Source organism: Bubalus bubalis, chromosome 8, assembly GCF_019923935.1.
Source record: "Bubalus bubalis isolate 160015118507 breed Murrah chromosome 8, NDDB_SH_1, whole genome shotgun sequence".
Lineage (NCBI taxonomy): Eukaryota > Metazoa > Chordata > Mammalia > Artiodactyla > Bovidae > Bubalus > Bubalus bubalis.
Window position 1 is genome coordinate 49,996,391 of NC_059164.1, and position 25,320 is coordinate 50,021,710.

At 38.0% G+C, this 25,320-nt stretch overlaps 1 protein-coding gene across 1 annotated transcript in view; it reads left to right on the plus strand.

The window, feature by feature from the left end:
* The window catches only part of CTTNBP2 (cortactin binding protein 2), a 474,139-nt gene that overhangs the window by 203,620 nt on the left and 245,199 nt on the right, over nucleotides 1-25,320 (plus strand). Inside the window, exon 3 of the mRNA XM_044946625.2 lies at nucleotides 22,056-22,202. The gene's annotated coding sequence lies outside the window, so the exon portion shown is untranslated. The remainder of the gene's footprint in view (nucleotides 1-22,055; nucleotides 22,203-25,320) is intronic.

Consider the following 25,320-nt stretch of genomic DNA (forward strand, 5'->3'; position numbering starts at 1 on the left):
GTTTTTGTAGGACCAGGCAGCCTGCTTCTCTTATTCCACATCTGAGATACTCCCCTCTGAAACGTCCTGTTGGTGATTACGTAGACCCAGCTGTGGAGAGTGGTTTACTGGAAATGTTTGTAAAACAATTAAAACTTTCATCATGCCTCCTAACCTCCTGTCTTCTTAACATTAAAACCACCCTTTGTAATTTCCTTGTTTTTCTCACATTGACTGGATCTGCAGGGAACATTTATTTATGCCGTAGCAAACACAGTTTAACTGGTAGTTTGGCTGACAGAAAAGCTTTGTTTCTATGCTTGTGTAACCCCCGCTTCTAACAGCAGAAGTTGAGAAACAAGTTTTCTTAGCAAACTGCCTTTGCAATGCCAGAAGAAGACAGAGCCATCTTGTTATTTCAGGAATATAAAATTGGTGGAGGGTTACTTCATTTTTCATTTATTGACTTAAGGATGAATAATCCAATGTAATATTACTTCAGAAATCAATAGATGTAACACTGTAGTCAACTTTCAAACAATAAAAATAAAGTTAAAAAAAAACAATAACTGTTTTTTCATCTGGTAGCAGTGGCTTTAGGGCACTATAAATTGTCCTGCAGGACCTTCATAGGGCCCACAAAGACTGAGAAGAGTAATGAGGCATGTCTATCCAGAGAGAGGCTAGATAAACATGGTTTAAGATTAAATTGCTTCCCAGCAAAGCAAGAGTTATTAGATCACCTTTTGCAGAATCAGTCATTTTTATAAATACAGATACAGAACAAGTAAATCATTGGACATTCTTCTTCAGCTAGAAACAGGGTGGTCTGCAATTGCTATTGCAGAGGGTCTTGGTTTTTAAAAGAAACAAAAAATTTAAACCCAGCAACCAAATGAAAACTGTGAAGGCTCTTCTCCACTTAGATAATTCTGCTTCAGATACTTCTGGACTTTTAAGGGGAAACAGTGTTCTGTTGTGAAAATCCATTGTTGGGCTATTTTTCCTCTTGTTTTTAACTCCCTCGTAGCATTGTTCAAACCACTGTCCCCAGAACAAAAGAGATGTAACACCACTTTTTAAATGACACTGTCTTCCTAGTTCCCTCTTAGGCCCTCAGCAATACACATCATTCTCTGTGTTCTGTATTTTGAGCAGGAAATTATTAAAAAGGAGTTCATGATCTTTGTACCATCCACTGAATGTAAATCTTAAGTGGCACTTGAAGCCAGTATCAACCCCTTTGGTAGCAGTCATCTTTGTAAGCTGTACCATCCTGGTGAAATGTAGGAGGAAGAGGAAACTGAGAGGAAGCCTCTGGGTCTTTCTAAAGAATGAGTGGACCTTACAGCCAGAGAGCCAAGCTACGGGTTAATTTAGTCCTTCTGTTTCCTACAAGTACACAGCAATCTTGTTTTTACATTTTTCATGTGCTTGATTAGTATCTGTCTTTATACCAGAGGCCCTTAATAGGTTTCTACAGGAAGACAAGTGACTTAGGAGATGGATTACATTAATTTAGGAGTGTGCAAGCTTGGCCCTGTCCTGCTCTATCCCTGTGTGATCTTGAGCCTTGAGTTCTCCAAAAATAGGGAAACTAATCCTTACCAGCTGCTTTTGGGGAGGGGGAGATCAAAAGTATAAAGTAATTGAGCTCCTCATTAACAAAAATCATCTATCAATGTGTATTACTCATTATGGAAAAGAATTAGCCTGTCCACAATTTGGTTTCATTTTGCTTTTGATTAATTGTATCATGTATTGTCAACCAGGACTCCACAAGGAAATGCAATTAGCATCATCAATGTTAATGATGACTGAGAGTTGACAGGAGCCAGATGTCTATACAGAATTCAGGGGAAATAAACTGATGTTCTAGTTTAAAGGAAGTAGCAATTGCTCAATTTCCCTAAAATGTTAAACTTTAAAGAGCTGACTTATAAAGAAGTCAAAAACAAGAAGTCAAGATGATAAAGAAGTGAAAAAAATATATACACAAAGAAAAATTAAAGAAATAAAATATTTGACAGGAAAAATAGAGAACTGAGATTGAAAAGTAATAATGGTTTGCAATCCTATAAGGACTCCATGTTTTGGGGCCAAGTTAAGCAATTCTGGGCTTGTTTTCTCTTGTTTCTCTCTCCCGTGTTCACTCTTTTGAACAGGCCCAAGCCACGCCTTTCATTTCTTCATTTATGTACTTCTTTAATATATTTTTATTATCTAGTGTATATAAAAACTATGCTAGGTGTGTGAGTGATAGAAAAATACACATGACATAGTCACCTGTTCTCAAAGGATACAAAGTCTCAGTAAGAAGAAAAAGACATGAACACAAACCACTCCTACTTAAGGAAGTATGAGAGAAACAAATACAAGAGAGACAGGAAAGGAAAGGAGTTTATTTCCTTTCCAGCCAGACTTCAAAGGAAGTCTTTGAAAAAAGTTGTTTCCATCTGACTCATGCTTATTTCCCATCACTACTGAAAAACTCATTAATTCTTATCCAGATAAATTGAGTAATGTTGAAATTAAGATAAATTGGTATAACAGCACTAAGTTTCCGATTATCTCCATTTCTTCCAAGCAGAAAAAACATTCCGTGCTCTTGGCTGGTCTCTCTTTTGAGAAGTCACACTTCAGCTCCCCTAGACATGTCCTACTAAATAAGGGTCACTTCTTGTGCACTGGCTTGGGTTGCAATCCTTATAAACCTCGATACTTTAATGACTTCCTGTGCTCCATACTGGATCTTGTTTGGGAAATAACATTAAAGATTAATGTTACTTGCCATCTGCATCGATCATTTCTCAAAATTGTGTTGGAAGCCTAAATGACCAAGTCAGGTTATGCCCATGGTGATATGAGGAACAAAGGAAATTTAGTCACTAAGCCTCTGCATGAGAGCAGGACTTGATAAACGAAGACACCTCCTCCCAAAAGGATGGGGACATAGACTGCATATCAAGTATTTAGGGATTACAAAATTTTTTCCCTTTCATAAAAGTCTTTCTTACTCTTTTTTGACAGGAAGAAGTGGCAAGAGAAATAAATCAGTACAGTTGTTTTTCCAGAATAACAATAACACGCTTTCTTTGGACTTTGTTCATAACCTCACTGAACACTCGCATCAATAAACTGAGAGACAAAGTCTTCTCATAGAAAAAATGTACAGTGTAGTGCCCAGAAATAAACCCACGCATATGTAGTCAACTAATCTTTGTCAAGAGCACTAAGAATGCACGAAGAAAAAATAATTTCTTCAATAAAGATAGTTTCTTTTTTCAGTTGGAAAAACTGAATATCCACATGCAAGAGAATGAAATTGAACCCTTATCTTACATTATACACAAAAACCAACTCAAAATGGATTAAACCGTAAGTGTAAGACCTGAAGAAAAACGTAAGATTCCTAGAAGAAAACATAAGGAAAAATCTGCTTGATAATGATTGTCTTGGCTATGATTTTCTTTTTGGGGGGCTATGCAAAAGTACAGAAAACAAAAGCAAAAATAAACAAGTGGGACCACATCAAACTAAAAAGCATCTTTACAGCAAAGTAAACAATCAGCAAAATGAACAGGTGACCTAGGAAGTAGGAGAAAGTGTCTGCATACTCTATCTGATAAGGGGGTAATATCTTAATATATAAGAAACTTATACAGCTCAATAGCAAAAAAACAAAACAAAACTGATTTTAAAGTGAGAAGAGGACCTAAACAGACATTTTTGCAAAGAAGATAAACAAATGGAAGATATACAAGATATCTATACTTCAACAGATGTATGAAAAGGTGCTCAACATTGCTAATCATCAGGGAAATGCAAACCTAAACCACAGTGAAAGATCTCCTTATACCTGTTAATAGCTGTCTTCATAAGATAAGACAAATGTTGGTGATAATGAGGCAGAAAGGAGAAACTTGTATGCTGTTGCTGAGAATATAAATTGGTACAGTCATTATGAAAAACAGTCTGAAGACACTGCAAAAAATTAAAAATAGTACTATCACATGATCCAGCAATTTCACTTCTGGGTGTGTGTCTGAAAAAATAAAATCACTCTCTCAAAGGGCTCTCGGCACTCCTACGTTCATTGCAGCATTATTCACAATAGCCAAGACACGGTCACAACCTCAATGTCCATCAGCAGATGAATGGATAAAGAAAATGTGGTACATATATACAGTGGAATAATATTGAGCCATAACAAAGAAGAAAATCTTGCCATTTGTGACAACATGGATTAACTTGGAGGGTGTTATGATAGATGAAACAAACCATACACAAAAGGGCACATACTGTATTATTTTACTTATATGTGGAATCTAAGAAGTTGAGCTAATAGAATGAGAAGGTGGTAACCAAGGCTGGGGGTGGGGAAAATAGAGAGATATTGATCAAAGGGAATAAACTTTCAGTTATAAGATGAATGTGTTCTAAAGATCTAATGTAAAGCATGGTGACTATAGTTAATAATCATCAAGTTTTACATCTTAGAGCATATTGTACAACCTAACTATATATAATTTTTATTTGCCAATCGTACTTCAATAAAGCTGAAACTAAGAAGAAAAACATACAATGTCATGTGAAAGGTGCTATAAAAAAAGCCAGAAAGGCAGAGAAAATCATGAAATAAGGCAAATCATTCTCTTTGGGCAGGGTTTTCCATGAGAGAGTCACTCTTCTCCTTTGTGAAGTTGATACTTCTTCTCTTTGAATTAAATAAGAAATTTTTGTGTGTTGAAGCTACAGCGTTACTATTTGTTGAGTGCCTATTTCACAGTAAGCATTTATATGCTTTATTTAATCCTTACATCTACTGTGCAATATTACCCTCATTTCACTGGAGAGAAAATAGAGGTTCCGAGAATATCTTGATTCAGGGTGTCAGATTAGTAAGTGCTGGAGGCACAATTCATACTCAGGACTGTCTCACTTGAAATTTGTACACGTTCCTGTAGGTCATAAAGCCACAAGTCATAATGCCTTCAGGATAATGGCTTTACCTTAATCCTTGGGAGTTAGCTGTGGTCACAGTGGAAGGCAAATTTAAAAATCGAGGAAAATCATACAGTCCTCCAAAAGTGGACATAAAATGAAGAGGATGGCTTGCTAGCATACAATTAAAATTTGATGCTTATTAATACATTATGCATCAATTTTCTAAACTCTATTGAAAATGTTGAAGTGTGGAGCTCATGTCCTCCTATACTCTTTTCTGGCCTTGTATATTTGTTCTGGAGTGCTTCCAGGAACAGTCACTGAAAGGACTCTGGTGTTTGTGATGTTTCTGAGGAGTTTGGCAAGGCTCAAGTTCATGAGCTGTCTGTATTTTGGCTATCGTTGTTCTGCTGACCTGCTCTCACTGGCTTTTGACTTTCCTGCCTGGAGTTCCATTCTCTCCATGACATTATACTTGACTTTACACAAATCACTTAACCTTTTACAATTTCTGCTTCAAAAGAAACAGGATGGAAATAATCTTCAGAGTTCCTGTAGCCCTAAAATTTCATAAACTAAAAGTTAACATTTGCTTTTTATTTTTATAGAACAGATTTTTATGGATTAATTTTGGTTGGCTAAACAGTTATTTTTAGAATTTTCAGTGAAATTCCAGCAACCCTGGAAAAAGTGTGAAGATTTTCAAGTTGGTTATTCATCTATTGTGAAAAAATAGATTATTCAATGTTTGTAAATTCAGTTTATTAATTTAAAATTAACTTGCATAACCATTAAATATGTAATATCAGGTTAAAAATAAGCCCCTGTTTAAGTCCATAGAGATTTAGTTGAACACAAATCTATTTTTTGAGGATTAAAGACAGCACACTCTAAACTGTAATATTATGTAGTCTAAATATAAAACTAAGCAATTGAGATAAGGTGAGAAACTCTTTATGATCTTCATGTAAGGTTTTATTTCTTCTTTTTCCCTTTTTAAAAAAATATTTTGCATGTCCTCACTGAAAAAAATATTAAGAACATCTTACCTGTATAGTCTTTCAGTTCAGTTCAGCTCAGTTGCTCAAAAGTGTCCGACTCTTTGCGACCCCATGAATTACAGCATGCCAGGCCTCCCTGTCCATCACCAATGCCCGGAGTCCACCCAAACCCATGTCCATTGAGTCGGTGATGCCATTCAATCATCTCATCCTCTGTCGTCCCCTTCTCCTCCTACCCTCAATCTTTCCCAGCCTCAGGGTCTTTTCTAGTGAGTCAGCTCTTCACATCAGGTGGCCAAAGTATTGGAGTTTCAGCTTCAACATCAGTCCTTTCAATGAACACCCAGGACTGATCTCCTTAGGATGGACTGGTTGGATCTCCTTGCAGTCCAAGGGAATCTCAAGAGTCTTCTCCAACACCACAGTTCAAAAGCATCAATTCTTCAGCGCTCAGCTTTCTTTATAGTCCAACTCACATCCATACATGACCACTGGAAAAAACCATAGGCTTGACTAGATGGACCTTTGTTGACAAAGTAATGTCTCTGCTTTTGAATATGCTATCTAGGTTGGTCATAACTTTCCTTCCAAGGAGTAAGCGTCTTTTAATTTCATGGCTGCAGTCACCATCTGCAGTGATTTTGGATCCCAGAAAAATAAAGTCTGACACTGTTTCCACTCTTATCTCATCTATTTCCCATGAAGTGATGGAACTGGATGCCATGATCTTAGTTTTCTCAATGTTGAGCTTTAAGCCAACTTTTTCACTCTCCTCTTTCACTTTCATCAAGAGGCTCTTTAGTTTCTCTTCACTTTCTGCCATAAGGGTGGTGTCATCTGCATATCTGAGGTTATTGATATTTCTACCAGCAATCTTGATTCCAGCTTGTGTTTCCTCCAGCCCAGCGTTTCTCACAATGTACTCTGCATATAAGTTAAATAAACAGGGTGACAATATACAGCCTTGACATACTCCTTTTCCTATTTGGAACCAGTCTGTTGTTCCATGTCCAGTTCTAACTGTTGCTTCCTGACCTGCATACAGGTTTCTCAAGAGGCAGGTCAGGAGGTCTGGTATTCCCATCTCTTTCAGAATTTTCCACAGTTTATGGTGATCCATACAGTCAAAGGCTTTGGCATAGTCAATAAAGCAGAAATAGATGTTTTTCTGGACCTCTCTTGTTTTTTCAATGATCCAGCTGATATTGGCAATTTGATCTCTGGTTCCTCTGCCTTTTCTAAAATCAGCTTGAACATCTGAAAGTTCACGGTTCATGTATTGTTGAAGCCTGGCTTGGAGAATTTTGAGCATTACTTTACTAGTGGGTGAGATGAGTGCAATTGTGTGGTAGTTTGAGCATTCTTTGGCATTGCCTTTCTTTGGGATTGGAATGTATAGTCTTTATGGTTTGCAAAACACTTCCATATGTAGCAGAGCCACATCTTATGTGGGAATTATGTCCTAAAGTCATTTCATAAAGTGAAAAATTGCATATGGATAAAATTACCCATGAAAATATTAACCCATGAAGGATGGCATGCATGATTTTATACATTTAAAATATATAATACATATGTATGAAGGTAATATCTGTAGTATAAATTATGCAGTTAAAAATAGTATACACATTCATTTCTAAATTGTATAAAAGAGGCACATAGTTATGTATTTTAATTTGTAGGAGAATGCATATTATTTGTAAGCATAAATGTAAAATGATGCCACTCCACTGTATGGATTTCACATCTGTAGCCCATAGGTGAGCTGCTGCTGCTACTGCTAAGTCGCTTCAGTTGTGTCCGACTCTGTGTGACCCCATAGACATCAGCCCACCAGGCTCTCCTGCCCCTGGGATTCTCCAGGCAAGAACACTGGAGTGGGTTGCCATTTCTTTCTCCAATGCATGAAAGTGAAAAGTGAAAGGGAAGTCGTTCAGTCGTGTCTGACTCTTAGTGACCCCATGGACTGCAGCCTACCAGGCTTCTCCATCCATGGGATTTTCCAGGCAAAAGTACTGGAGCAGGGTGCCATTGCCTTCTCCAATAGGTGAGCTGCAGATTACTATATCTACATACCTATATAAAGAAAAATGTGGCTTGGAGTAATGTTAAAACTTTTCTAAAGTCTCAAAGCTAGTAAGCTGCAAAGCTACAATTCAGATCTTTAAAACTTCAGGGGCTATTGTCTTTCTACTACCTCATATTTGGCTCTTTATTTATTTCACTTTCTGTTTGAAGTATATAAATTTATTTTTCAACTTCACTGAATTATTCAGGTTTTTTTTTTTCACTACAATTTTTTTTTCTCAAAAAATTTTCTTCTCCAGGTCATCCATTTCACTGATAATTCAGAATGAGAAAAGTGCTATTATATTTGATAAGAAAAATCTATTAATTAGAATGAATTTGACTCACCCATGGACTCACATTCTAAATTTCCTATTATGCTACTTTAAATGTGTGAGAAGTTTTTGGGGAAACTTTTTGATCACTTATAGTTCCACTTCTGAAACAAGAGTAGGTGAAGTAGATATTTAACTGCAGGTAAAAAAAGTCACTATTTCCTCAAGTCTGGCCCAAAACTAGTTTTAAAATTTCTAAGCAAATGTGGGTCAGCCTATGTGAATAACATCTTGATTCTTATCTATCGATATATCAAGACTCATTTCAAGAGAAACTTTGTGTTTTACCCCACGCAATGCCTTTTGCTTTCTTGGTCATTGTTTACTTCCATTGTTCTTTCTCTTAGAAATAATAGCAGTTGGTATGCTCTGGAGGTGCACATTGTACTTAAAGAGATGGCTTATGAGAAAACCAATTTTGGTCTGCCCCAAGACCGAGACATAGAGTTATAAACCTTGACCACAACTCATATCAATTAATAGTCTGGATTTACAGACTAGGTAGAATCACACCCTAACCTCCTTAGCCATTATTTTCCCCCAGGAAGTAGCATAGCAGCAGATTTGAAATGCAGATTAAATAAATAATGCAGTTGTAAATGTATTAAGGTGAAAGTTATAAATATATTAATTGACTAAGTGTTGGAAATCAAGAAATTGTGTTTATGGGATTTTTCTTATTCCAACAGCTTGTATGTTGCTTTTCCAAAGTAGAGCACACACACTATCATTTTAACTCTTTCTCTTTTTAAATATATCTTCCTATACACTGAACCACACAGACATTTCTAAACTTAATAACTGTCTCAACCTATTATTTTTCAGAAGAGAAGTTGAGTTCTCCCAGTGGTAAATAATCTCCCTGGGAACATTCAGAGTGGGGCTAGAGTGAAATTTTTATTAATTATTGATTCATGAAGAGGTAATGAGAACCTCCTGTGTGTCAGGAATTTTTGGTCTTTTTTTTTTTTTTTTTAACCACACTGCTCCTAGGACAATTGGTATGATTGCAGTTTTATTAGAAATGTGAAATAATAAGTGAATGGTACAAGACTTTGAGGCTCCCTCCATGACTCAGTGGTAAAGAATTTGTCTGCCAATGCAGGAGACACAGGAGATGTAGGTTCAATCCCTGGGTCAGGAAGGTCCCCTGGAGGAGGGCATGGCAACCCACTCCAATATTCTTGCCTAGACATATTGGACAGCAGAGCTTGGCAGGCTACAGCCCATAGGCTTATACCATTCAGAAATGACTGAACACACACACACACATATGAGATATTTCAGGTCTTGGTTAATGTGAGAGACTTGCTGATGATAATTCCCGGGAAGAGAATTCCCAGGAGTTGCCTTCCTTGCTGCCAGACTGAAGATAGGCAAGAATAGATGGTAAAAAGGAAATCTGGGGCAAGTAAACCTTTACTCTCTCACTATGTGTTTTCTTTGGAAGAAAAAAACATTCCCTGCCCCCAAAAGTTGGCAATTAATGGAAAAAGAAAAAAACATACAATGAAGCACAGGAATTGTAGATTGTGTCCTCTTAGGGCCAGCTTCTTGGGCATGAGATCTATACAGCTGCTCAGAACCACATTTAAAAGGTTCTCTGTGCATAATTTCATGCTGTGCAGGTGCCATCTTGGAATTCTCAATAAATTTTCAACAGGGGGTCCCAGATTTCTACTTTTCACTGGGCCAAAAAAATTAGGTAGCCATCCCTGCCCTTCTCTTTGCAGGGTCTCTTCTGCCTAGCTTGTACACAATTCTGACTTTCCTCACCCTCTCCTGCTCTCTTTGAAGTGGGCCCCACTGCCAGGACCTGCTTCTTTCATCCAAACACATCCTTAATGTAGATCAGGTTTGCATAATAAATTATCCCTCTGGAATTCAGCTTTAGATAGACTCATTTGGGAAAAGGGAATACTGATTGATATACAACTGGATTTTTCTATTTAGTAATATTTTGAGAAGACTCTCAAGAGTCCCTTGGACTGCAAAGAGATCCAACCAGTCCATTCTAAAGGAAATCCATCCTGAATATTCATTGAAAGGATGCTGAAGCTGAAACTCCAATACTTTGGCTACCTGATGCAAAGAACTGACTCATTAGAAAAGACCCTGATTCTGGGAAAGATTGAAGGCAAGAGGAGAAAGGGATGACAGAGGATAAGATGGTTGGATGGCATCACCGACGCAATGCACATGAGTTTGAGTAAGCTCTGGGAATTGGTGATGAACAGGGAAACTTGTCATGCTGCAGGTTCAATCCACAGGGTCACAAAGAGTCAGACATGACTGAGTGACTGAACTGAGCTGAATATTTTGAAAATCTGCTTTTGTAGCAGTAAATGTCTGCCCTGTTCTTTTTTAAACCAGTAAAATCCATATATAACCCAGATGATATGCCCATTGTGAACTCCCTAACTCCTAGAAATCTGGTCAAATTTGGTCCAAACCCCAGTTTCACCATCCTGTGAGAGAAATTTCATGATTTCTTCTAGGTCCTGTGCATATCTTTAGGATCTTCATTTGGGTATGTCTTTGTGCTGTGTTAGTTCAGAACAAAGGTCTGACTGCTTCATCAGTTTCACAAAATGTCTGATAATATACATTTTGTGATTTGTGTGTGTATTTTACTAAAGATTTGAGGAGACTAGGGCTGGAGGGAGAAGTTCTTGAAAGGGAATAAATAGTTCTCTGCAATATAGCTGATCTTTGTTCTCCATCTCTCCCATCTCCCTTCTTTCTCCAAAGTAACAAGTGTGCATTTGCTCTTGTTTTACAATAACAATGTTCATCAGTATCAATATTCTACCCAAAGCTCTTTCCCCCATCAAACATTGTTTCCATCCTAAGAAAAATGTTTGTTAAAAGTATTTTTATAACAACAGCTTGAATAGTTACCAGTAGTTTTCCCAGAAAGGTGGAAATGCAGAGACATTTTCCTTATAACTTACATTTTATGTGTTTTTTTTGGAATGTTTATACAAAATTATCATCCAAAGACTTGCCTTTTTCAAACTGGGCTTGAATATGTATTTCAGATATTACTGCAGTGTATTTTTGTTGAATTATAGTTGCTTTACAATGTTGTGTTAGTTTCTGCTGTACAGCGAAGTGAATTAACCATATGTATACATATATCTCCTCTTCCTTGGATTTCCTTCCCATTTAGGTCATTGCAGAGCACTGAGTAGAATTCCCTGTACTACACAGTAGGTTCTCATTAGTTGTCTATTTTATACATAGTAACGTATTTATGACAATCCCAATCTCCCAGTCCATCTCACCCTTCTCTTCCCCACTTGGTATCCATACATTTGTTCTCTACATCTGTGGCTCTATTTCTGCTTTGCAAAGAAGCTCATTGATACCATTTTTCTAGATTCCACATATATATGTTAATATACAGTATTTGTTTTTCTGACTTACTTCAGCCTGTATGACAGTCTCGAGGTCCATCCATGTCTCTGCAAATGGCATAATTTCATTCTTCTTTATGTCTGAGTAATATTCCATATATATATATATATGTATACACACCATCTTCCCTGGTGGCTCAGACGGTAAAGCGTCTGCCTACAATGCGGGAGACCTGGGTTCAATCCCTGGGTCAGGAAGATCTCCTGGAGAAGGAAATGGCAACCCACTCCAGTATTCTTGCCTGATAAATCCCATGGATGGAGGAACCTGGTTAGGCTATAGTCCATGGGGTCACAAAGAGTCTGACACGACTGAGCGACTTCACTCATATACACACCATATCTTCTTTATCCATTCCTCTCTTGATGTATATTTAGACTGCTTCCATGTCTTGGCTATTGCAAATAGTGCTGCAACGAATATTGGGGTGCATTTATCTTTTTGAATTATAGTTTTCTCTGGGTATATTCCCAGGAATGGGATTTTGGGCCATATGATAACTCTATTTTTAGCTTTTTAAGGAGCCCCATACTGTTCTCCACAGTGTCTGTATCACTTTACATTCCCACCAACAGTTTAAGAGGGTTCCCTTTTCTCCATACCCTCTCCAGTTTTTATTGTTTATAGATTTTTTGATGATGGCCATTCTGACTGGTGTGAGGTAATACTTCATTGTGGTTTTGATTTGCATTTCTCTAATAATTAGTGATGTTGAGCATCTTTTCGCATGTTTTTTGGTCATCTCTATGTCTTCTTTGGAGAAATGTCTATTTATTAATAGATTTTCTTCCCATTTTTTGATTGGTTTGTTTTTTTTGATATTGAGCTATATGAGCTGTTTGTATATTTTGGAGATTAATCCCTTGTCAGTTGCTTCATTTGCAAATATTTTCTCCCATTGTGAAGGTTTTCATCTTATTTATTATTACTGCTTTATTCTGAAGTTCTTTGTATTCTTTTTTTTCTTTCTCTTCTAAAAATATTTGTTATGAAAGAAGCTGCTTTTCTGTGGGTCACAGAGAAACTTATTTTTTTATTTCATCTTAAGAAAAGAGTGAATGAATTTCTGCATCTTTAAATTGTAGAAGTTTTGTGGGAAAATATATTACAGTGAAAGCAATATTAGAAAACCCTTAAACCATCAGTTCCCACCATAACGTGTACTCATTTAATATTTTTCATAAACATCGTATTTTGAAGGGATGCTTATATGAGCTGGCGATGTATTTTCAATTCATTGATCACCTTTGTACTGATTTATTTCAACTCCATTGATATGTGCTACTTAATTACAAATATGCATAGAATAATGTATGGGTTTCATCTCGTTATGCAAATAACTTTCCCAGAGAGCATTGTTTATGAGAGTCAAGCACTCTGTTTAGAGTCAGAAAGAGTGATTTATATACTGTTCTGCACTAACCAGTGCTTCATGCATGGATGGTCATTTCTCTCTCTTAATTGAAAACTAGCCAATTAGCCTACATATAATTAGTTTGCACATCAAGCAGATGAGTTATTGAATAAAAACAGCATCTAATGTAGTATCAGTTAAGGGTCAATCTGCTGAAGTAAACAAGCTCATACAGGCTTCTCTGCTCCAAAGAAAAAGGAGAAATAGTTGTTAAAATACAGTTACAAATTCATAATAACCTTATACCATATCTAAAAACTAACTTATATCATAGGATTAAAATTACCAAGCTTAAAAAAAAAATAAGAGAAAAATCTTTGTGAACATAAGTGAGTCAAAAAATTTTAGAGATACAACACCAAACATAATCCATAAATGAATATATTAAAAAATTGGAATTTGTCAAAAATTTTAAAACTCTTCTCTTTCAATGACATTAAGACAATGAAAAGAGAAGTCATAGGTTAGGAGAAAATATTTGCAAATCATGTAGTTGATTGTAGCATCTAGAATGTATAAAGAATCTAAAATCCCAACAATAAGGAAACAATAACCCCAATTTTAAATAATGGGCAGAATATTTGAGCAGATACTTCACCAAAAAAAAAATTTTAAAAAGCATATGGAATGCAGATAAGCATATGAAAAGATGTTCAGCCTCCTGAGTCATTGTCATCGCAATCGCATCTAAATCTGCAACCCCGTGGACTTTGCGACCCCACAGACTAACCCGCCAGGTTCCTCTGTCCATGGGATTCTCCAGGCAAGAATATTGGAGTTCCTTGCTACTTCCTCCTCCAAGGGATTTTTCCCAGCCCAGGGATCTAACCAAGTCTCCTGTGTCTCCTGCATTAGCAGGCAGATTCTTTATCACTGAGCCACCAGGGAATTCTTCCTGAGTCATTGCTGCTGCTGCTGCTGCTGCTGCTGCTAAGTCACTTCAGTTGTGTCCGACTCTGTGTGACCCCATGGACTGCAGCCCACCAGGCTCCTCCGTCCACGGGACTTTTCAGGCAAGAGAACTGGAGTAGGTTGCCATTGCTTTCTCCACCTGAGTCATTCAGTTCAGTTCAGTTCAGTCGCTCAGTCGTGTCCGACTCTTTGCAACCCCATGAATCGCAGCATGCCAGGCCTCCCTGTCCATCACAAACTCCCAGAGTTCACTCAGACTCACGTCCATCGAGTCAGTGAGGCCATCCAGCCATCTCATCCTCTGTCGTCCCCTTCTCCTCCTGCCCTCAATCCCTCCCAGCATCAGACTCTTTTCCAATGAGTCAACTCTTCACATGAGGTGGCCAAAGTACTGGAGTTTCAGCCTCAGCATCATTCCCTCCAAAGAAATCCCAGGGCTGATCTCCTTCAGAATGGACTGGTTGGATCTCCTTGCAGTCCAAGGGACTCTCAAGAGTCTTCTCCAACACCACAGTTCAAAAGCATCAATTCTTTGGCATTCAGCCTTCTTCACAGCCCAACTCTCACATCCATACATGACCACAGGAAAAACCATGGCCTTGACTAGACGGATCTTTGTTGGCAAAGTAATGTCTCTGCTTTTGAATATGCTATCTAGGTTGGTCATAACTTTCCTTCTAAGGAGTAAGTGTCTTTTAATTTCATGGCTGCAGTCACCATCTGCAGTGATTTTGGAGCCCAAAAAAATTAAGTCTGATACTGTTGCCAATGTTTCCCCATCTATTTCCCATGAAGTGATGGGACCATAATCTTCTTTTTCTGAATGTTGAGCTTTAAGAAGGAGATGTAAATAAAACCACAAAGAGCTACTACTATATACTATAAGAATGGCTATGTCTCTTATCTATGGTCAAAGCAAAAATTATCAAGATAATTATAACTGGTGCTATACTGCAAGGAGAAACATCTGGAATTTTTCTACCCACATTAAATAAAGCCTGCAAACCTCTAACCAAGAGTTTTTAACTAGAAATCTAAGTACCTCTAGAGGCTGAATGACTGGACTTTCAGAGGCCTATAAAATTCCTTAAGTTAGAAATAAAATTATATGTGCATGCCTATATATGCATTTTGAGGGTAAAGGAAACAAGGATATCATTGTTTTCAGTGAGGTCATTTAAACAAAAACAGCAACCAACAACCAAAAAGTTTAAGAACTCACCTTAACTGATAGCCTCATTGACCCAGACAACAGAGGGAGCTGAATGAGGCAACCGTGAAACTGCTGAAGAGGAAGAGACATTGATAAAAGTAAGGTCCTTTGGAAGATAAACTCACAATTGAAAATTATAAATCACACCAAAAAAATCCTTGCCATGTCAAAAGATTCATACCTTGGAAAGATTCACAAATGCTAAAATTTAAGATAGCATTCTGCATTTTAAGTATGTTCAGATTTCCCAGAGAGATATAGAAGTGAATAACATCCTGGAAATAAGACTATAAAATTAACAAATCAGAGCACAAATATATGAAAAAAGACCAAGTGTAAATAATAGAAATGAAAAAAATGGTTCTTAAACATAAAATAGGACCTTAGATAAAATAAAGAGTAAGCTAGACATAGGAAAATAAAAGTAGTCCCTGCTGCTGCTGCTGCTGCTGCTGCTAAGTCGCTTCAGTCGTGTCCGACTCTGTGTGACCCCATAGACGGCAGCCCACCAGGCCCTGCCGTCCCTGGGATTCTCCAGGCAAGAACACTGGAGTGGGTTGCCATTTCCTCCTCCAATGCATGAAAGTGAAAAGTGAAAGGGAAGTCGCTCAGTCGTGTCTGACTCTGAGCGACCCCATGGACTGCAGCCTACCAGGCTCCTCCATCCATGGAATTTTCAGGCAAGAGTACTGGAGTGGGTTGCCATTGCCTTCTCCAAAAGTAGTCCCTAGAACAACTCATTCAAAATACAATATAGGAGTAGAAGGAGGTGGAGAATATGAAAGAGCCATGAAAGAAAACAAAGGGATTGAGAAGTTCCAAAATATAAGAAAGAATTCAAGAGTAGAGATAATGGAATGAGAAAATATTTGCAAAAATGGTATGTGAAATTTTTTCAAGAATTGAGGAAAGACATGAATCCTCAGATTCAGAAAAATCTTGCCAACTGAACAAGGTAAATAAATAAAAAAGAAATATACTACTAGACATATAATGGTGAAATTTCAAACTATCAAGTATAAAATGCAAAAATGAAAAGCTACTAGAGAGAAATTATAGATTACCTATAAAGCAATGACACTAGATTGAATATGGGCTTCCTCTTAGCAAAAACAAATAAATGTCCAAAGATAATGAAATAATATATTCAAAGTGCTAAGGGAGACTAATTCTTGTTCAAGACAAAGTGCAAAACAAATACATTTTCAGGCACATAAAGACTAAGACTTCTCACTACAAGATTTAGTAGCAAAACTGCCAACAACAGCAAAAAAATTCAAAAAGAAAATACAGGGGCAACAGTGGACAAAGAAATTGTTTAAAGATGTAAATTCACAAGTGTTGACCAGGAAAAAATATCCTGACAATAATTTATGGGGGCTGAAAATGGGCCTTAACTACAATTCATGCCAGCTGTAAGGAGGCAGTTTTATTGTTTTGGAGAAGGGTAAAAATACCTATTAAATTTTAACTATTATCTTGTTTTAATAAAATAAGGGAGTAGCTCACATTACACTCAGGTATTTTGTGAAGACGATTTCTTGTACAATCATTTCTAAAAATGCCTTAACTTTTTCCTTTAGAAATTAGTAATCTCTTTCCAAGTGAAAGAAACAGTTGATCTATGGCAAATGAGATATTAATTGAGAACATGTCATTTTAACTATCTTCTGGATTTTCCAAGAGCACAGGATGGTATGAATTTCAATATTTATTAAATGAACTGTCTCCTAGCATTAAATAAGAATTACTTAATCAGAATACATATGGATTAATCACAAAACTGCTAATAAAAATAATTTCCAAATTAAAAAAATTAGTTATAATGGCATATTTACATAAGTAGGAAGCAGTAAATAATTCTGCATGGAAGGAAGTTCTGCATTGTAAAGTATCACCATGGCCTAAGGTCAGACTTGCTAGGTATGTAAAGAATGCTATGTCAGCATAGCCCTGGAGGACAGGATTGGGGATATTCCTGGATCTGAGGACATTTGAATCTGATGTTAAACCATAAAAGAAAGCAGAAGCCAGGCCTGGAGAAAGGGAAGCTGTTTTGGGAAAGAGGAAAAGCATATCACAATAGGCTTAAGTGGAAACTCCCAGGGCATTACTGAGGAGAGGCAATAATTGTCTTCCATCATTTTACTCTTAATTGAAGAGAAGGTATTTCTAGAACTTGCATGTTGGGGAAGTATTACTAATCTTTTACTTTTAACTTCACTTTGTTCCAAATGGCTTCCTGCTCTCCTAGCCTCACCCCTACCTAAAGCAACTTGTAATTTATAACTGACATCTCACAATTTGCCTGTTATATGTAGAGCATTGGATTAATTAACTAATTAGGGGAAGAAAGAAAAAAATAAAATCACAACTGCAATCCCTAGTATAATTTCTAGAAAAGAAAAACAAACAAAACCAAAGCTATCTGCCATTGTTTTGTATTGATTATCTATCAGAGATTGCCTGACCAGAGTTTAGAATTGTGTATCTGAGAACTTTTTACCTCTTATACCATATACACTGTGCCTAGATTTCACTGGTTGCAGTAAAAAGGATTTTTCATGAAACTGAATCATAAACATGATTCTCCCTTAACCTTCTTTGGACAGAATGGGCAACATCTCAGGTTTAAAAGAGGATAATTTTAAAATAAAAGCAAAAAACAGGATAATCTTAGTAATTAAAAAATGAAAAATCAAATCTTTATGTGAATAAAAGAGAACAATAATAAAATCCCTAGTCTATTTTGGAATCCAATAAGAAATGTAACACTTTTTTTCACGTTCAGATACTAGGAGATAAATCATTAAGCTAATGGTTGGATACCACTCAAAATGAACTTTGGTTTCTGTAGGATGACAAGACTGGCATCTAGTTGCTGCTGTTCAGTCATTAAGTTGTGTTTAACTCATTGCGACCCCATGGACTGCAGCCCACCAAGCTCCTCTGTCCTCTACTATCTCCCGGAGTCCACCCAAACCCATGTCCATTGAGTCGGTGATGCCATCCAATCATCTCATCCTCTGTCGTCCCCTTCTCCTCCTGCCCTCAATCTTTCCCAGCATCAGGGTCTTTTCCAATGAGTCAGCCCTTCCCATCAGATGGCCGAAGTATTGGAGCTTCAGCTTCAACATCAGTCCTACCAATGAACACCCAGGACTGATCTCCTTTAGGATGGACTGGTTGGATCTCCTTGCAGTCCATAGGAATCTCAAGAGTCTTCTCCAACACCACAGTTCAAAAGTATCAATTCTTCAGTGCTCAGCTTTCTTTATAGTCCAACTCTCACATCCATACATGACCACTGGAAAAAACCATAGCCTTGACTAGACTGACCTCTTTTGGCAAAGTAATATCTCTGCTTTTTAATATGTTGTCTAGATTGGTCATAACTTCCCTTCCAAGGAGTAAGTGTCTTTTAATTTCATGGCTGCAGTCACCATCTGCAGTGATTTTGGAGCCCAGAAAAATAAAGTCAGCCACTGTTTGCACTGTTTCCCCATCTATTTCCCATGAAGTGATGGGACCAGATGCCATGATCTTTGTTTCTGAATGTTGAGCTTTAAGCCAACTTTTTTACTCTCCACTTTCACTTTTATCAAGAGGCTCTTTAGTTCTTCTTCACTTTCTGCCATAAGGGTGGTGACATCTGCATATCTGAGGTTATTGATATTTCTCCCAACAATCTTGATTCCAGCTTGTGCTTCATCCAGCCCAGTGTTTCTCACAATGTACTCTGCATATAAGTTAAATTAGCAGGGTGACAATATACGGCCTTGATATACTCCTTTTCCTATTTGGAACCAGTCTGCTGTTCCATGTCCAGTTCTAACTGTTGCTTCCTGACCTGCATACAGGTTTCTCAAGAGGCAGGTCAGGTAGTCTGGTATTCCCGTCTCTTTTAGAATTTTCCACAGTTTATGGTGATCCACACAGTCAAAGGCTTTGACGTAGTCAATAAAGTAGAAATAGATGTTTTTCTGGACCTCTCTTGCTTTTTTGATGATCCAGCAGATGTTGGCAATTTAATCTGTGGTTCCTCTGCCTTTTTTAAAACCAGCTTGAACATCTGGAAGTTCATGGTTCACGTATTGCTGAAGCCTGGCTTGGAGAATGTTGAGCATTACTTTGCTAGCTGTTAGATGAGTGCAATTGTGCGGTAGTTTGAGCACTCTTTGGCATTGGAATGAAAATTGACCTTTTCCAATCCTATGGCCACTGTTCAGTTTTCCAAATTTGCTGGCATATTGAGTGCAGCACTTTCACAGCATCATCTTCCACGATTTGAAATAGCTCAACTGGAATTCCATCACCTCCACTAGCTTTGTTCATAGCGATGCTTCCTAAGGCCCACTTGACTTCACACTCCAGGATGTCTGGCTCTAGGTGAGTGATCACACCATTGTAATCATCTGGGTGGCGAAGATCTTTTTTGTACAGTTCTTCTGTGTATTCTTGCCACCTCTTCTTAATATCTTCTGCTTCTATTAGATCCCTACCATTTCTGTCCTTTATTGAGCTCATCTTTGCATGAAATGTTCCCTTGGTATCTCTGATTTTCTTGAAAAGATCTCTAGTCTTTTCCATTCTGTTGTTTTCCTCTATTTCTTTGCATTGATCGCTGAGGAAGGCTTTCTTATCTCTCCTTGTTATTTTTTAGAACTCTGCATTCAAATGGGAATATCTTTCCTTTTCTCCTTCTTTTTAGCTTTCCTTCTTTTCACAGCTATTTGTAAGGCCTCCTCAGACAACTATTTTGCTTTTTTGCATTTCTTTTTCTTGGAGATGGTCTTGATCCCTGTCTCCTGTACAATGTCATGAACCTCCATCTATAGTTCATCAGACACTCTGTCTATCAGATCTAGTCCCTTAAATCTATTTCTCACTTCCACTGTATAGTCATAAGGGATTTGATTTAGGTCATACCTGAATGGTATAGTGGTTTTCTCTACTTTCTTCAATTTCAGTCTGAATTTGGCAATAAGGAGTTCATGATCTGAGCCATAGTCTACTCCCAGTCTTGTTTTTGCTGACTGTATAGAGCTTCTCCATCTTTGGTTACAAAGAATATAATCAGTCTGATTTCAGTGTTGACCATCTGGTGATGTCCATGTGTACAATCTTCTCTTGTGTTGTTGGAAGAGGATTTTTGCTATGACCAGTGCATTCTCTTGGCAGAACTCTATTAGCCTTTGCCCTGCTTCATTCTGTACTCTAAGGCCAAATTTACCTGTTACTCCAGGTGTTTCTTGACTTTCTAATTTTGTATTCCAGTCCCCTATCATGAAAAGGACATCTTTTTGGGGTGTTAGTTCTAGAAGGTCTTGTAGGTCTTCATAGAACTGTTCAACTTCAGCTTCTTCAGTGTTACTGGTCAGGGCATAGACTTGGATTATTGTGATATTGAATGGTTTGCCTTGGAAACGAACCGAGATCATTCTGTCGTTTTTGAGATTGCATCCAAGTACTGCATTTTGGACTCTTTTGTTGACCATGATGGGTACTCCATTTCTTCTAAGGGATTCTTGCCCACAGTAGTGGATATAATGGTCATCTGAGTTAAATTCACCCATTCCAGTCCATTTTAGTTCACTGATTCCTAGAATGTCGATGTTTACTCTTGCCATCTCCTGTTTGACCACTTCCAATTTGGCTTGATTCATGGACCTAACATTCCAGGTTCCTATGCAATCTTGCTCTTTACAGCATCAAACCTTGCTTATATCACCAGTCCCATCCACAACTGGGTGTTCTTTTTGCTTTGGCTGCATCCCTTCATTCTTTCTGGAGTTATTTCTCCACTGATCTCCAGTAGCATATTGGGCGCCTACCGACCTGGGGAGTTCATCTTTCAGTGTCCTGTCTTTTTGCCTTTCCATGCTGTTCATGGGTTTCTCAAGGCAAGAATACTGAAATGGTTTGCCATTCCCTTCTCCAGTGGACCACATTCTGTCAGACCCCTCCACCATGACCCATCCGTCTTGGGTGGCCCCACACAGCATGGCTTGGTTTCATTGAGCCCTTTCCTTTGATGAGCCTCAATTTTGTGGGGAACAAAGGCAGAACAAGAAAAGGAATGAAGTTTTGAATAGAGAGGTTAAATATAAACTCGGCAGAGGACATCAGTTTTCAGTAGACTCAGATTCAACACCTTCTTCCCAATCTAGGGTAGTATGCCCAAATTAAATGCATTCATATTTCTGCTAAGAAATGTATAGATGATTCACAGTGAGTGGAATAAGTTAAGACTATAAACAACTTTGTATCCATTTACATGGTGTTTGCGCCAAGAGTTCAGATCAGATATTGTCACCAATATGAAAAACCTTTGGGTTTCAAAATTATAGATAAAGTATTGTGATCCTGTATTACCTTCAGGAGAGCAGGGTGGTGAATAAAGTTCACACTTTCTTCAGTTGAGAAAAATTGGTCATTGAAACTCCTATCATAGAATAGTCACTTCTTATCCTAAATAAGCCCTCAGTGTATTCTGAATGGGCTTTTGTGGAAGTCTAGAAGTTAATCAATAGGTTAATAATGTAAGTTTTTGTCTACTTTATTATTATTATTGTTAATCCACGAAGCATGTATTATTCTATTCTTATTGGCTTTTAATAAATAAAATAAAACAGAATTAAATTAAATGTTAGTATCAATCTGCCTTTTTCACTAGGCTACAGACTCTGTTGCTGCTGTTTTTCAGTTGATCACATTATTTATGTGTGCTCTTCTGGCCTGTTTCCCATCTGGTTTTCCTCTCTTAGATGAGGGAAAGAACACCAAGGAGCACGTCCCATCCCAGCCAGACTCCACTGACTCCTCATCGCGTTCTTCTCTGGGCACAACAAAGTGTCAGACAGAACAGCCATAGCATACTATGCTCAAGTCTCCACTCATGGTTTATAAGGCAGGTGAGTACCCAGCCACATCTGCCTCTATCCAGTCCTACCTGCAGTAGAGGGATCTTCCAACAGCCAAGCTTTGCTCTCAAGCAAAAGTTCAAGTGGGTCCTTTCCACAGGATAAATTTTGAGTCACCTCTGTGGCCCTCATTAATCCTAGATAAATTTGAGCCACCTTTTACTTAAGCTTCCTTAAGTAAAACTTAAGGAAACTGAAGTTTACTGAGTACCCTTAAATTCCACAACTTATAGCAGGGAATGTACACCTCTTCCAGCTAGGCACTGTACTAACAGGGGAGTCACCATGAGGTATGCACAATAACATAAATTTATTTTTATCGTGAACTTTTGTTTTATCATATTACCTTTGTATATATTTCTTGCCTTTGCTGGTTGACAGCCTTAGAGTAAAAGTAAGAGGGTTAAGAGTTGTTAGGTCAGGACAACTCCCCCTACAAAGAATTATGAATGTTTTAAATACCAGATATATTTAAAAGGATTATCCTCATGTTTCAGTTTTTCTTGGTAAAATATTTATAAGATAATTGAGGTCTTTACTGTATTAAGTCTTACGGGAAATGATACATAAAAGAATAAAACATTGTTATGTCTCTCAGGGACAGTTTGATCTAGAAGGGACAAAGGACACATTAGTAAGTTATTAGAATGTTCCTCGGAGAAGGTGATGGCACCCCACTCCAGTACTCTTGCCTGGAAAATCCCATGGATGGAGGAGCCTGGTGGGCTGCAGTCCATGGGGTTGTGAAGAGTCGGACACGACTGAAGCGACTTAGCAGCAGCAGCAGCAGCAGCAGAATGTTCCTACTTAAGGATTAGAAGGAGGAAACTTAGTCCCCAGATATAGAAGGCCAGGAAGAGAAGTAGAAAGAGCACGGCCAAAGCAGAGTAAAGTGCTGCAGGACATCAGGTGTGGCTAGAACAGGAGTGTTGGAAGGTTGCAGATGAACTTGAAGCTGCAGATGAAGATGAAGAATAAATGAGTCAATAAAATAGGCATATAGAGTCACTCCCAGGAGTCCAAAGTAAAGTAGTGCTATTAGGAATCAGCAACTTCACAGCAAATATCTTTCAGATGCATAAATGAGGGGAAAAAAACCTGATTAAGGTGCTTTGGGTTGAGCCAAGCATTTAGTGATCTTTGTAAACAAATAAGCACAAGATTAACCAAGACTGGGAAGCAGGGAACATGTGCAGTGTATGACTCTAACTGATAACTGAGTAGCACCAAGGCTGTGGCCATGGACTCCTGAGCCAGGCTGCTCAAGTTCAAGCCCTGGCCCCCAGTACTTGCTGTGTGACCCAAGATATTGATTTAATTTTTTTGCACATCAGTCTGTTCATCTATAAAATGAGGATAGCAAATACACCTTTTGTAGGGTTGTTCTGAGGATACATTAGTTAAGACGTGTAAAGTTCTTAGCACTATACCTGGTACATAGCAAGCATGCGAGAGGGAAAGGGAGGAGAAAAGGGAGGAAGAAAAACCCTTGACTTAGGAGAAAAATTAAACACTCCCTTCGAGTGATCAGATACTTGGGCCTAAGGCGTCATTTCTTTTTCCAAGTAATACCTGAATTATGACTGTTACGATGCCAGAATCCAGGCTTCCCATAGATGGTGCAGCCAGCCAGCAGAAGCCAATAATCCCCACCACCGCAGGCAAAAAGCTCAGGCTGCTCACTGAGACCTGCTTCCATCTCCTGAAGCATCTGCCCTGCTTGTGTTTGCAGGGGGTCAGGATTTCAGTGAGCCTATGCCTTCCCCAGTGATGTTGCTATTTTGGGAATTTTATAGATTGGCATTAAAAAGAAAAGAACTGTGCAGGCCCACAGTGGTTGGTGTGTTTGTTTTTGCCTTGTTTTAGAGCTGGAAGAAACCTTGAAGCCCCAGGAGCCAAATGCCTCTCATTTGACACTAGGAGATCCTGGGGTGAGAGGGCTTTGGTGTCCCTGACCTCAGCAGTAAGGAGACTCAGAAATGAGTCTTTCCTGAATGTTTCTCCTCCTTTTTATGTCAGTGTTTTATTGATTCAAACAGAAAGTTAAGCTTTTATGAACTTGGGGCAAGCCATTGTTCTAATATTTGATGCTGTTAAGTCACTTAAGATGAAAAGGAAGTGGAAATAGCGTATTAACATGAAAATATGATATCATTTTTTTCTTGGCTTGGGTAATCTTGAACTGTTTCTCTTCTGGAGTCAGTGTGATACTGTTGTATGAACATGATATTTAGGGTCAGAAATCAGGGTTTGATTCCAGAAGTTACCAATTATTAATCTGGCCTCATCCAGGCTACTAAGCTTCTTAATTAATAGGTGTAATGATATCTACCTCCTAGAATTTTGAGATTAATCAGCTAATTAGAAGAAATAATAAGTGTTAAATCTATAAAACACAATAGAAATTCAGGAAAGGTAAGTCTCTACCCAAGTCTGTTCTTTCCTAAGAGACAAAGTTTTAATGAGGACACCACTTAATTTTAACATGAATATAATTACTTCTTTGTTAATCATTTCCTCCTAGATCAAAAACTGACACAGAGCTCATTTTTCTTCTCTCCATCTGTTTGCTAATTTATAAAGTGAGGAGATTGGATTGGATTTCACCTCCAATGTCCTTCCAGAATCTTCTTTCTAGCTTTTCTTTAGCCTAGCAAAATCTAGTTTATCCCAGCCATCAAATTCTCCTCTTTGCTGAAAGAGAGTGAGTTAAATGCTGTGTGTGACTAGAAATAAAAATGTCTCACAATTTCTCCTCTATAAAAGCGTATTTTTCCATTTTTGTTAACTGTAGTATTGGTAGTGTTAGTTGTTCGGTTGTGTCTGACTCTTTGCGACCCCATGGACTGTAGCCTGCCAGGCTCCTCTGTCCATGGAAATCTCCAGGAAGGAACACTGGAATAGGTTGCTATTTTCTTCTCCAGGGGATCTTCCTGACCGAGGGATTGAACCTGGGTTTCCTGCAAAGCAGGCAGATTCTTTCCCATCTGAGCCACCAAAGAAGTCTCTGGTGAGCTCTATACAATCCCACAATTTATTACTTATATAATATTATGGTTTTTGCCACTCTCTCTGTTCTGCTTCCTTCCTCTCTCACAATCTGATAAGA